This window comes from Heliangelus exortis, chromosome 12, assembly GCF_036169615.1.
Source record: "Heliangelus exortis chromosome 12, bHelExo1.hap1, whole genome shotgun sequence".
Taxonomy (NCBI): Eukaryota; Metazoa; Chordata; class Aves; order Apodiformes; family Trochilidae; genus Heliangelus; species Heliangelus exortis.
The window spans coordinates 18331938-18347150 of NC_092433.1; the positions used below are offsets into that span (position 1 = coordinate 18331938).

At 39.3% G+C, this 15213-nt stretch overlaps 1 protein-coding gene across 1 annotated transcript in view; it reads right to left on the reverse strand.

Annotated features, from left to right (window-relative positions):
- Positions 1-15213, reverse strand: part of CNTN3 (contactin 3) — a 99695-nt gene that overhangs the window by 52407 nt on the left and 32075 nt on the right. The gene's annotated exons all lie outside the window — the stretch shown is intronic.

A 15213-nucleotide genomic window follows, 5' to 3' on the forward strand; every position in this document is an offset into this window, starting at 1 on the left:
CTCTTAACTGGTGTCTTGAGTATGGTCTCATTACATCCTGGCATTAACCTAGATACAACATGCAATACAAACTAAGATTGATGTACTTCACTTAGGAAAAAAGAAAAAATCTTCCATGAACAAACCAGAAAATTTTCCATAATGAAACCAAGCAGAAGACAACTTAAAAAAAACCCATTTGTTTATTACCTTGTGAGGACACCAACAGTCTTTAAAAGAAGGCTGTCTTTATGATCCAGCATAATAGGAGTAGCAAGTTGACCAACAGCAGCTATTTCCCAAAATTGAGTGTTTTTTAATATTTGTAAGCAACAGTGTTTACACACAGAGCACTGAACAAGTCACTAGAATTTCAATGCTTCATTAACAACAAAAAAATACATTTAATAACAATAAATTATTGTATTATTCTTTGTTACTGCACCTTAAGCTCATAGAGGAGTTTCCTGAAAGGGCTGTTTGAAGCCTTACAACTGAATTTTTATATGAGTACATTTCAGGGCCTACATTTTCACACAGAATAAGTTTGGAACTTCCAGCTGGACAATGTTGTAGAGGTCACCTGCAACCACAGCCAAACCAGTTTCACTGTGAAATGCAAACAGGGTGTCCTGCAATTTGTTTCAGGCCTTTTAAGCATCTCCCTCTTCCCCCCCATAACAATCACAGGTTCATCAGCCACAGTCACCCCCCTAATACAACTCCCCAGAGTCATGAAAGGACTGTTCTCTATTAGGATGAAAACAGCTTTGCAATTAGGACTTTAAAATACACATCCTCCACTCCCCAAATATCCCTTTTGCATATAAAAGAGAATTTAGCTCAAATTTCCCTTTCTTGCACCACAATCACTGCGAGTCATAAATCTTGGGCACTATGCATAATTTCTGTAATTAAAATCAACTGGTTCATGCTTGCTTTCTAAGCACAAGATGTCATTTATTGCAAATTCAGAACCTGGGCTGCCTTTTGTGCTGGCCAACACACCATGGGGCAGCTTGGTACCCAGCAGGTTCCCACCTCAGCTCTGCAGCTTGGTCTGTGGCAATGCTGAGCTGCACAAGGTATTCAGCACTGACTGCAGGTGAAGTCTGCTCTCACAGGGGAATAGTTTTTTTTGGGAAGAGTGCAGGATCCATCAGAAAATGAGGAATAGGAGCCATACTACAATGAAAGATTAATTTTTCACTAATTAGCAGGAAGCTCTCCATCCTACCTTCTAGAGTGGCTGAAGGAGCACACTAATCACACAGCTGCAGAAATCTCACCACTTCATTCACTTGTATATTCTCTTTAACACATTGTATGGCACCACTTTGAAAATAATTAAAAATCACTGTACAAAACAGTAAAAGACTTCTCTGGCAGTTTTCTACAAAGTCCAAGCCTTTAACCTTGGAAATTATTCTCTGCTTACAGACCACACTGACTGGCAGGTAAACTCTGTAGCATTTTCAGACTATTAAAGGTCAAGGCTAGTCCTGTTCCATGGAACATCAAGACAGATTGGTTTGGGTCTTTTTGGCTCGTTTGGGGGTTTTTTTTGTGGTTTTGTTTTTTGTTTGGTTGGTTGGCTGGTTATGGAGTTAGTACACTAGGGAAAAGTGCTGTGTTTCTAACAAAACTTTATTGAGAAGACTTTTTATTCTGCCCAAAAAGAACAACAAAACGTGTTCTTTCACATGCAAACAGCAAGGATATGAAAACTGCATATTCCCCTGGGTTCTCTCCTGCCATTTAAGAAGCTGTTTTAAGGACTAAGATTTCAAAATATGGAGTAACAATAACATGAGCATCATAGCCTTGAACAACTGTTTTATGCATTTGCAACAGAAGCATCTAGAAGCTCATGTGATAGCCATGGCTTTGTGATTTCATGAGGGGAAGAAAATGCACTGCCTCAAGCATCTGTAGAAGGTAAAACAGGCCTTGTTCTCATCTGGTGGCAACACAAAGAATAAAAAAAAATCTTAAATCTTCACCTGCAAATTGCATCCCTGTTGACTGCACTGATTGCAGCTCCCTGCAAGCACTTTCTAAAATATTTCTAATTTCTATGATCTTGCATGCTTAAGGGAGGTAAGCAAAGAGACCATTCTGCTGTTACACCTGTGCTTTGAAAAGCTACAAAACAACATGTTATTAAAAAAAAAAAACTTCCAGAGAATTTTTTATGTCAAAGCTTCTCCAGAAACACAATTCCCTGCTTACAGCAACACTGTTGTATGAGATTTTGCCAAAAACCTGGATGATGTTTCACCCCTAGTCACACAAATTTGTACAAAAGTTTTTCATAATATTGATACAATTTTTAGCAGACTCTGATTCATATATATACATATATATATAACCCTTAATTAAAAAAAACCAAAGCAAAACAACACAAGGGACACATTCACTCTTTCTGGAGAGGACCAGGATTCAGTAGCTTGTACCTCCAAGCCCAGTGATACCCAAGCATTAATATCTTATTACACTTAAATCAACAGGTATGCACTGCCAACACAGGTTTATCAGCAATGCCACCATGTTCTGATCACTGCAGGACAAGGCTTCCTGTTCTCCACACATAATTGTCCCTTAATATCCAAAAAAACTATTTATCCCATTACTTCATTAGACTCTTCATTAATCCAAGCAGAACTTTACATATCAATTTGTACTAGTAGGGTGTTCAAGTGCCTAAATGAGGCAGACAACCAAATCTTAGCTGTTTCCTTGAATAGGCTGTTTTGCAGTGGGGACTGTGCTCGATGGGAGCACTTAATGAAGAACTAATTCACAACCTGCTCGCCCTGCTAAAAGTCACATTATTAAAAGGAAATGAAACACCAGTCTCTCAGCTCTTAAGGAAAAATAACACCCTCAGCCTGCTGTAATAGCTATATTGGTAATGACACCTTTTGGAGAAAACAGAATAAGACAAATTTCTTTCTTCAAAACCAAAAAGAAAAAAAAAAAAAAAAAGAAAAAGAAAAAACAAAAAAAGGTAACAAACAGAACCCTGCCACCTAAATTGCCTGTGTGCATAAAAAAAACACCTTTCCCACTCCTCTACACCCCAAAATTGCTATACTGAGACATTTCCACAACCATTTTATGCTTTTTTAGATAAATTCTAGAAACTGAATGTATAACTTGCTAGAATTTTATGCTTTTTAAAAAATATTTGCATCTGCTCAACAGAAGAGCTGGGACACACGGCCTGTGAACACACACATGATGCCTGCAGACATCCAGGGCTTGGAAAAAGTACAACAGAGCTGTACATGGAGAAAGTGAGACCTTCTGCTGACTTCCTTGGGCTTTGGACCAAACCTGGGAGACCCACGGTGGGGTGGGAGGGAAGGAGAAGACCAAAAGTTACTGCTGGAATCATCTGTTATTGCTGGAGATAGAAAGGAGAGAGGGAAAACATTAACAGGGCAAAAGTGACCATTACTCAGAGCATACAGAGAATCAGGACCATTTGTCATTCCAGAAGTCATTCCCTGGCTGGGGGGGAACCATCTCCACAGTTCCATTTTTCTCAGGCTGATATTGCAGGAAAATAACACTATTATTCCCCACAGCAACCTCTGCTGAATCTCTTCATGCTGTGACACACTGCTGACCTGTCAGTTCAGAACAGGACATTTACCTGCTTGAAGGTAACAGTACAGTGGGTCACACACACCCCAGAGAAAAATTTTCAAAGCCTTTTCCAGCCAAAAGGAGCAGCTGGAACCCTGCAAGAAGGGCAGAAGCATCACTCCACCAGCCAGTGGTACCCAGGGCACTTCACATCCTAAAGGCTGCAGGACAAGGCAAGCAAAAGCCACCTCCCACCCTCAAAGCAATTTTTAATTCCAATTCAAAGCACTACTTAGACAATTTAAAGTTTTTTTTAGTTTGCAATCCTGCTCCTGCCTCATTCAGTCCATTTGAGTTGCTAATATCCATGGAAATAGTGCTAATAAAATGCAGCACATTTCTGCAAAGAGGCAACAGCTCAGAGAAAAGACCCTGGAAGTAGTTCTGTTGCAGGGAAAGCAAAATATCTAGTGACAGAGTCCTGCAGGGATTTACAGGCTGCTGGAGACAGTTGTGGGAATAAAGAGCACCAAAATCAAGCTTACAAATCTCTCAAACTCTTCCTCTCCCTGTAAGTCACTTGGGGTGCAGCAAAAAAATGCAACAGAAAAGAACTGAATGTTCCTACCACAATTAAAGGAGAATAATTTAGGAGTGATGCTAAAAAGAAATTGGCAGGAACATATTTGAGTGTGGCATGGAAAGAGGCAGAAGAGTTTGAAGGAACAGGGGAAAAGGAGGGAGAGACATGAGATGCTCTTGTGGGCTGTGTAGAACAGAAGGCACAGATCAGAGACAGCAGGATAAAAAAAAAAAAAAAGCATTAGAGGAACATTAATAGCATGGAAGTTGAGTCAGCATCTAATGAGGAGGTGTTTGTTTTTTTTAAAATAAGCTTTGCACTGGTAAATATGCACTGAAAGAACTGGAAAAATAGTGCTGTAAGGGAAATGCATGCTTTGAAGGAAAGACATTCTGCAATAAATATTTAAAAAAACATGCCTTCCATGAATTCATATTATCTAGGAATTATCACTGAACTCAAGGCAAACACAGCACTGAACAAAGCATTTCAAGTAATTTAAGAAATATCTCAGGAGGGAAGACTGTTTGCTCAAGAAAATTATCCTACAGCTGAGTTCTCAGATGCAACACAGATTTTGTCCCCTTAATGCTTTCCCAAAACAAAGCCTAAGAATATCCTATCAGTCTATAAAGCACCTCCATCACCAACTGCTCCTATCAAAGCAGGTGTAGTGGTGAAGAGCACCAGGATATTCACATTTAATTACCAGCTGGCTAAATGCTTTGCCAGATCTAGGTTTAATTACCTGAAAGTTTGTTTATTAAATTAGTGCAAGTGCTTCCAAGAAGACTTTCCTTAAATAAATCTATGAAAACCATCCTACAGCAGCTCTGTTTTGAGACACTGGGAACATGCTGATGAAAACAGGTTCTTTTTTGGGTTTGTTTTTTTGTTTTTTGTTTTTTGTTTTTTTTTCTGCTGCTGACTTGACTCCCCAAGACTGTCACCTTCCTTAAGGAAATGGACTCATTCTCCTGGACATATCACAAAATATAGCTGGGTTCTCACCAGGGCATATTGCCAAGATACAGGTAGCCTAAAATCAGTCCTTTTCCCCATCTCACTTGGTATGAAGCACCTGGCAAAAATCCCCCCAGCTTTGATGAGGCCACATGGGCTCCAGCAGCTGTAACCAGGACAAACAGGGGATGCTGCAGATGAGTCCTTGTCCCATCACCAGATGTCTGACCCCAGCTGCTGCTTTCCACCTAAAAATACACTACCTTGTTAATCAACATAAAAATCCAATTGTCACAGACCCCCAAAATATTGGCAATTCTTATCAAAACTCACGGATTCAGCAAATTAATATGAAACGAGCAGGTTCATACAGAGCTGCAAACATAAGGGATGCCATGGACTCCAAGACAGATAATTAAAAACATGGATCCTGGAGGAGACAGTAATGTCTTCATGGAGCTGCTCCAGCCTTCCAGAAAAATCCTCCAGCTTCCAGAGCCTGTGTCCCACCTCTTTGAGAAAGGGTGATGCTGCAGGGAAGCTTCAGAGAGCAGCACCTGAGAGAAACTTTTCTTAAACAGCAAAGAAAGAATCAAATCAAGCAAAACAGCCCAAAGGCCATCTCAAGGCCATCTGGTCCCATTTTGGAGCTGCTTGATGACTCCTACCAGTTTCTTGCTATTAAAGCAGGGAGTTTCTTGTCTTCTCTGGAAATATCTGCTTTCCAGAAGTGCTGCCCAGGATATTTAATTACTTTTTGAGTGGCTGAATGCTCAGTGAAAGGTGTCAAATTATTTTGCACCTAGGGCAAGCTGCAGCAGGCAAGAAGTCCATGGCAGCTCCTGCTGAGCACCAACTTGATGCTCCTGGGAGGATGTTGAAGGGAAGTGATGAGCAGGGACTCTTCTGCTGTTGCTCCAATACCCACACCCAGACTCACTGCAGCTCTGCTTATCCACCCTGAAATGTGTTCTCACTCTAAGCAACTTTTTTATGCTCATCCCCTCCCATTAGGAGTTTCTCAGCAGTTAATAGATCAATGGTTTAGACTGGGACCAACTCAAGGCTGGAGCCAGATAAATTAGAATTAAAACTGGGGGCAGTTCAGAAGCTGCACAGAGGATAAGGGTTTGAGGCAAAGGTTACTGAGTAAAACTGTGCTGCCAAATCCAGGAGATCAAAACAAGGTCACCTGACAGCTCCTTTTTATCTTGCATCTTAGAAAGAAGTGAATAATCTATGGCACAGCTTTATCTTTATAGTTCTTAAGTACTAAAACCACTACTTTTTACCCCAGCATCACTGCTGTTGCTCCCAGCTCCTCAAACACTCACAGCCTGACTGAAACTTCCAGACAAAATCCATCCACTGCAATTAAGCCAAAATTTCATTTTTTTGTCACTCCCTGACCTCTGCCCCTCCTATTTTAGTACATATGTCAGAGCTTCAGTCGAGTTACAAAACCTCTCTTCTGGTATTAAGTGTTGCTCTGACCCAGATATAATGAGACATTAAAAAAAAAAATACAAGCAGCATAATCCCCATGCAGATAAAAAAAAAAAAAAATCCATGTTTTGGTTTATAAAAGCAGGAACAATGATTGTTATGCAATTAAACAAAGGGATAAACAGATGATAAAATTGCATTTGGCCTCACTCAGAATGAATTTGTATCCAATACCAGCTGTCTGGAGGAAGAGCAGGAGACTCTTGCAAGCATGACTTGGAATAAATTAAATTCATTACACAAAGCAATGATCTGTAATAAGAACTCACTCTAACTTGATCTACTGTGACACCTTATGCAGTGACAAATCAGTGTGATTCAGGGTGGATGGACAACAAGGACCACAGTGTACCCACAGTTTAGACACAAAGATGAGAACTGGAAATTCTGGTCAATTTTTTTCCTGTAAAGAAGGATTTCTTATGAGGCAAAAACGCTTCTAAAAGAAACACAACAGCAATTCCACTGAATCCCTGTTAGAAAAGTTTAAGGAAAGACATATAAGTGATGGGTAAGATATTAGTGGCTTAGAAAAAGGCTACAATTACTTTAAATGAAATCAAACAAAAGAGTTAAACACAAAGAAAAGGGGAAACAACAGCAGCATATGTTAAGATTTGAAGTAAGGAAATATTAAGGAGGAAAATGCTAGGTTTCTTCTGAAAAATACTCTTAAATAAACCCAGAAAAAGGTATGTATTAGGAAATCAGAAGGTGAAAAACAGCTGAATGCAAAGAAATGTGATCAAGAGGGAAACTCCAAAGATAACTTAATATATTTTTATTGATAGTCAAAACCATCATGATGAACACTCATACCTGGGGAATGAGTGAGGAAACTTTCTGGGAAATCATGGACAAGAGTTAAGAAAGCAGCTGAGAAGCTGTGTGGAGTCTCTAAACCAAGACACTCAGTAAATCAGTGACTTGTTTGGTTGTTAACTCCATTTCTGGGTAAAATACTAATACATACAGGAGGAGTAATAACTGTACACTAGGAAAATACAACTCATTAGACATTACAATGACTGTAAGTTAAATAAGAGAAACCCCAATGACATGACAAGTGCCTCCTTACACACCAAGGTTTCAGTTTTGTCTGCAGACTCCAGTTTCAGCCCATCCACTAAAAAATTCCATCCCTCCATCAGCTCTGTAAGATCAAAAGGCTCTCCATATGTCTTCAAAGTACTCATTTAATGCAAACATTAATAGGAAATTGAGAAGGGGAGGTTGTTTGGGTTTTTTAAATGATCCAGCTCATACATGACAAGCATTTATGGACAAAACACCAATCAAACCCAAGTTATTCCCACGTGTCTTTAAAATTTAAACGTGGTTTGGCTGGTTCTGGGTGATGTTTTGCCTTGGTTATTTCCATGGTGAGGAGTACGAGAGAAACTTCTGTATAACCTTTTAATAAAAAGCTACAAAAAATAAAAGGAAACAAAGGAAGGTATTTGAAATTGGAGTGGTAAAGAGTCCTTCCACCTAACTGGTAGAAAGCAGATTTCCCCTTTGCTTCATCCTCAAAAACCAAATGCAAACACATTACACAGAGCACTTTCTTCTTGCAGCGAGATAGAGAAAAAAGAAAATGCAGGGATCATTTGAGCACATTAACCTCCCTGGAAGGAGAGGGAACAAGACAAGATCTTTAGAGAATTGCATTCTGTCTGCCTCTGCTGTAATGGCATTACACTTGAATGAAAGCAAAATTATGTGGCAGACTGTTAGTTTACTGAAGGGTCAAAGAGATGACAGCAGTGGCAGGCAGCAGTAAACCTTTAATATGCCATGATGTACCAATGTGCACATCCTTCAGTGGATGAATATTTGTGGCTGAAGAAGGGATCACACCTGAGCAAGCAACTGCATAGATTACCAAAGTCAGCACAGTTTGACAAGAGAAGCTGTGGGAGTGGAGAGAAACAACAGCCCAGAAATACCTACCTGCTCCTCTGCTACTCCATTTATAAAAATAAATACAAACCCAGTGCTACAGAGTTTAGTAGATTGAGACATGTATGTAAGGAACAAAGCCCTAAGCCCCAGTGAGACCTATAAGCTTTTTTGTTGGTATCTAAACTGAATGGTTAAGTGACAGATGCTCTACGTGCAGATTTATCTCCTCCATCAAATTGTTCCATGTAGAGTGATGTAATCCTCAAAAGTATATTGTTAACTACAACTTAATGAAAAGCCAGGGGCTAAAAATATAGAGATTAATGAAAAAGAAAGATCTCTCCCTGCACAGGGCTGAGAGAGGTAATAAGAGGGAAATGAAAACCAGGTACTGCACCTCTTCTTGTAAGGAGAGAGAATATCTTTGGTTATTAAATGAGACTCCCCACATTTCACAGCTTTTGTTCCCTGTCAGCTCTCACTACCAGATTCTCCCAGAGACACATAAACACATTATCAATACAAAAAAAGAGAGGGAAGGAATGCAGCATAATAGGAGTAATTCTGCAAGTTCCATTGCTTTGGTGCTCAGATTCCTTTGCTTAGCAAATAGCTGGCACTAAAAACCAGCAAGCAGAGCAGGCTGGCAGCAAATCAGAGGATATTTCAAGTAAGATACACAGTGAAGACATTCAAACAGTTCCTCTCAATCCCTCCTAAATCTGACATTTATTGTCCTGCAGCCCTGGGTGACTTACAGTGAAAACTTACTATATATATTTACTATATATTTATATATCCAAGGATAGCAGTGTAGTTTGCTACACCACAACTCTGTCTGTTACACACGTTTTAGCAACTTAATGTTTTCCAACTTGTTGCTGTAAAAGGCATTTAGAATTATTTTAACTATTAACTTCAGTCTGAGGAGGCTCCAGATCCACCAGTGTTATTACCCATGAAGGGTAAAGCACACCACAGATGTGTTTATGTCGACCAAAACATTTTTTTATGTCTGATTTTCTAAGTTGTAAATCTGCAGTTTGAAAGATCAAAGCATTAAATGTCTACTGAACATTCTTATCAACTTCAATGGGCTTTAGATAAGGCCCTTAATGTGGTATTAATGTTATACAAATGGCTAAGTATTATCTTAGTGTTATCTGTAGTATGCTAAAGAGGCTAACAAGACCCCTTTTGGGTACTTCTGACAAATAAAACAAGAGCTGAAATTCTTTCCCTAGCAATGGCTTGCTTTGATTTTTTCAGTGAACATGAGGCAGTTTTCCTTTCCAATTTAAGTCTTAGTTCAGAGGTTTAACAACATCCTCAAAGTGCAAAAATTCTAAGGAAAGGCAAAAAAAAAAAAAAAAAAAGGAAAAAGGATAAAAATGAACCCTGCAAGAATTAAAACTAAAGCATTTCTTGTTTAGTGTTTTACTTGGCAGGGAGAGGTGCAAAAAGAAATGCCAAAATTGTTGTTTATAAATATTCTTACATCTACAAAAACTGAAGCTGGCACTTCAAAAGTGGTATTTGGTAAAAATATTTCAGAATTTAGGCATAAATACTATCTAAAATATGATGGAACATACTGGTTTAAACCTTATGTACATTTTGTGATTAAAAAAAGTTTTAAAAGACTTTAAAAAAAGCCAAGCAAACACAACCCCCCCCCCCAAAAAAAAAAACCAAACCTTCCCTTAGTCACCACAAAAATCAGCAAGAAAATTTATACTGCAAGATCTAGACACTACATATGCTAAATAATTTCTGCACACTAATTACTGCCCCCCAAAGAATATGTAAGTTAACAAAATTAATGCTTAAGTCAAAAATAATTATTGCCAAAACGGAGATAGCCAACAGAGAAATGAACAAGAGGGATTAAGAGGATGAGACATGAACAGGCTTAGAAATAAATGGCCCATTCCTCCCCCACTGACAACAAACAAGCTTTGAATCCATGTAGAAAGTTTGGGAGCAAAGCTGCTCTCTGCAGGACTCTGGCAGTAACTAAAAAAAGGTGGTGGAACCCCAAAACCATGTCAAGACCACAGTGCATGGAAAATTTCAGTTCTAGAAGAGCCTTTTTTTTTTTTTTTTTTTTTTTGTTGTGTCCTCACAGCTCTGCCACAACCAGGCTCCAGCTCAGAGCAAGCTGTGCCCACCTGGTACACAGTGAGAAAAAAAACCTTCCTGTTAGAGATACACAAGAAAAAATGTTGACTCCTATCAATTTACAGAACTATCACTGCAGTGGAGCTCAGACAGTTATTATCCTAAGCAAGTCCAATCGAGTGAAATAACTAATATGGGAAAAAGATGTACAGAGATGAAGCAACAGCTGCTTTTTTCAGCCTCATTTAATGCCTTAAAATGGCAAAAAAAAAAAAGATGCAGCCAAGAGTGGAGATGAGCTCTTCTGTAGAAAACTGGTTTTACACTCTGACCTTGGGGCTCATCCCTGCAGTTTTGAGGATTGAGACTTTTCCCACAGGGAATTCCCAGCTGGGGGTCAGGGACCAAGGGAAAGAAGGGACCCAGCTACACCTCTGCTTGCACCCACCCAGCTCTTAAGAGATTCCAAGTTACAGAGGGAAAAAAATGACAGCAAATTAAGACTCATCTCTACTGAAAGTGACATTTAAGTTGTAGAGGCCATAGAGTTGCAGGTCATTAACTTTGGATTTTTGGCTGGGCATGTGGGTTGGCCTTGAACTGGCTGGAAGAGTTTTGCCCAGACTATTAGAGCAGTGGGAAAATTGTAGAAAAAACCCCACTAAAACCAATAAAGTAAATAGCTTTAGGTAAAAATACGATGTTTATATTTATGCCTCCAAAATATTCTTTCCCCTCATTTCCTATGACAAAGTCTCTGCTATCTCTCCTCATCACAGCCCCCTCCTTCACAAGCTATTCATGTGCAGGCTTTGAAAGATAGCAAGAGACAAACAGATTTACATCAAAAAAAGAAGAAAAAGATAAGGTTGCTATGGGAATAAGAAGACAAAAACTGTTACTTAATCCAACATAAAAAGGATGAGAACTGGAGAGAACTCAAATGGAAGTCAATCTGTCACCCCCAGTGATAAGGTTATGATCTGCAACAACTCCTTTTTCTCCCTCATTTACTCTTTGCTTTCATGTAATTTCATTTTCTCTTCAGATACTATATACAGAATATAATAATTCAAGTTAAGATAAAAAACTTTAAAGAAAAAGCAATATTTTCCACTCTGCAGTCGCTCACTTGTAAACTCTTATAAAAGTTAAATATGCCTGCTCTGCATCAATGCTGTGGATGGAGATCTGGAATTTGAGATGAATCCTCACATTTTACAAAACATATTTTAAAAAATAGAAAATTACAAGGCTGATTCTATTCTTTAAACTACAGGCTGGGGTCTGCAGTAAAGTTTTGCATAGGCTAGTGAGCAAAATTCAGATTTAGTTTTTCCCCCACAGCTGCAAAAGGCAATTATTTTAAATTTTAAAAGCAGGAAGAAATGCCACACCACCCTGTCCCCCCAAAAAGCCAAGGAACCATCTATGTCAGTAGTTTATCTCCAGAGACACAGTCCTCTTCTCAGAGCTTGCTGGAATTGCTTCCCAGCTATTGCAAAACCTCACGGGAAGGAATGAATCTGTCCCATTTTGAAGCTGTTGATATCAAATAAATGTTTCTTCACGTTTTGTAAAATGTAGAGAAAATTTATTTCCTTCTACTACCTCCCCCCACAGCTGCCTTGAGCCATTAAATAACCTGACATGTGACCTTCCTGCACAGTGAACCTTAAAAAAAAAAAAATGAGAAATGTGATGAAACCTTAAAAGGCCCAATTCATAAAGTCTCTACCACTGGATGACCTCTGGCAACACCAAGACCAGAAAGTTATCTAGAATGAACCAGAAAAATGAACTAAAATGAACTAAAAAATGTCTTTAGCACACAGTAGAGCTCTTAACCAGTTCTTATTTGCACTTTAATCATTCCAACCTATGCAAGGGCATCCTCAAGGGACCAAGGAGCTGATCTGAAGCTCCTTTAAGGTTACATTGCATGATTTATATTGGGGTACATTTGCACCAATGTGGATTGAACCCCATGGCAGGTTCTCAGGCTGCCTGAGAACTTGGTACCTTCCCTGGTACCTTCTGTGTCAAAAAATTTGCCATCCAGTTCTTTCCCAATGGCAAAACCTTTATCTGCAGCCTCTGAAGCAGGAGAGAATCTTCACAGAGTCCAACACTGAACTATTTGGGGATTTTACAGAGACCTATAAATAGCTGCATGAGGAACCAGGATGAAATAGACAGTAATTACCCTCAACTATGCAAATTAAGCTGCTTTTAATTCAGGTTTAAAACATTTTGAAGTTCTCATTGCACAACAACCCCCAAAGGCAAATGAACACTCCATTTTTCTTTGCAGTCTTTGCTGCAGAGCACCCAAGGATGCACTGAATGATTCTGCAAAGCATTTCAAGCTGCAGGGACAAGGTGGCCTTGGGAACCTCTCAGATCTGCCATGCTGGAGGAGTGGCACAGGAAGGGGGGGAAATTTTCTCTTTATTTAAAATAAATTCCTGACATAGCCCACCGCCCCTTCCTAACCCACCAGTTAAAGGGTAATATTATCTCCTTTGTTACCAAACAAGAAACTGCAAGGTTAATTATGGCAAAAAGGAAGCTTTTGTCCAACTTGTCCACTCTTGTCCATTTAAAATGACAGAAGATGGGAACAAATTCAGAACAAAGCAGAAACCCTCTGGTTTGTGACTCTTTTCACATAGAACCTTGCAAGGATCATGAAGATTTTTCTTGGCCATCTGAATGGAAGCTGCTAAGACACCTACACAAGGTCAAATCCAAAGCTAAGTCTCCTTAGAACCCACAACCCTTTGTGTCACTGTTCTGGGTTTCTTTTTTACCACCACAGGGCAACATCCACTTGGCTCCAGTGTACAATTTCTTGCTGTAAATCTCTGCATAGTTCCTCCAAACCTTCCCTTCTTCACCCAGGCTTGCTCTGTTCCCCCCAGTTGGGTTAAAATACTCCAAATACTTCCTGTGTCTGGTTCAAATAAAGTGGTTTCTACACCCAAAGGTTTCTTCATTGATTTCACAGCACCTGAACACCCAACCCTCACCTGAAGAGGAGTAAGGAGTAACCAAACTCAAACACCTACAAGTCATCTGCTTTCTCTTCCAAGAGACCCCAAAATCCTTGCCTAGCAAAAGGACATTCCTGTCTAAAAGGCACAAGCTTGAAATGCTTCAGGCTTCATTACAAGGCTGCTAAAAAGTCCAAGTTATAAATATTTGTTCCAACCAAGAAGGAAAATATATCAATGCTATATTAAACAGCTGTATTTTAATATTCTGTTTATAGTTATGGAAATCTGGTTCATTTTAGCATCAATAAGTTCTGATTGTGCTAACCAGACAAGAATATAAATGAGCTTTTATTTGCTTAGGTTTTCAAACATTCAGCAATAAGGCTGAAGTTAAGCTTTTGCTTTACAACTTTGTATTTTTTTTTTATTGAAAAGCAAGTGTGAAAATTGTGTTCTGGTCCCTGATAAATGCTGACCCCTGAAATCTCATCACTGATTATGTACATCCAAGCACTGGAAAAGTTAAAGGGTAATATTATCTCCTTTGTTATCAAACAAGAAACTGAAAGGTTAATTATGGCAAAAATGAAGCTTTTGTCCAAGAGGCTAGGAGCAGCATATTTAATATTATCAAAAATTAAAAATCTAAAGCATTCCTTTTGAACATCTTGAACAACAACATCAGAACAGTTTCTTCTGGAGGGCATTTTAAAATGCAAAACAAAGTATTTATTCTCAGTTCTGTTGTCTTCACTGAACATCTGCCAAATTATTCAGCTTTAGTTTGCAACCACAGTGTCACCTCCCCTTTTCTTCAAATGCCATTCACAACCCCTCTCACATCCATCTTTCCCCCTGCTGTGTCCTGAGATTCCCAAGTAAGGAGCTGATCCATCTTCTGTTCTGCACAGCAAACTTCTCCCAAAGTCCTTTCCCCTTGGGGTCCCCCATTCCAAAATTTTTTATCTTTCTCCTTGCAAAGAAAAGGGTTTTTCCTCCTGCTACCCTTGGTGTTTCTGTAGCAGGAGTCATTTGCAGAGCTCCTTCATACAGCAATGAGGTTTATTTTGCAGGGAAGAAATAGAAGATTAAAGGTACCAACCAAGACCTAGGGATTTATCACCCCAGATGAGATAACTCATCCATCTTGGTCATCATTTACTTCAGCATTAGCAAAGGACAGAGACTCCAGAAGGTATTTTAATCAATTAAATGGCTGAAGAGAAGCCTGGAATGCTTCTGGCTGGTTTGCTATCAAAAGGCAGAAGAAACAAGAGGATGGCTTTTCAGTAAGATGGCTTTTCAGGTAACGAGTGCAAGCTTTATCTTCATTTCATTACCCCAACCAGCAGAAGAAAGGCAAACCAGTCCAGCTCTAAGCTTTTATCTCTTCAGCAGGGACAGCCTGGGAAGCAAAGAATGACTTTTAATAGCTGCCAGGGGACAGGGATGAAGAGATAAGGGGATGGTTTGAGAAGTAATCCCAAGTTGCCAGCTGTTCTGAGACAACTTTAAGACCTCACTTCTTCTGTAACTCTGCATTGCCAACACTGGATCATTCTA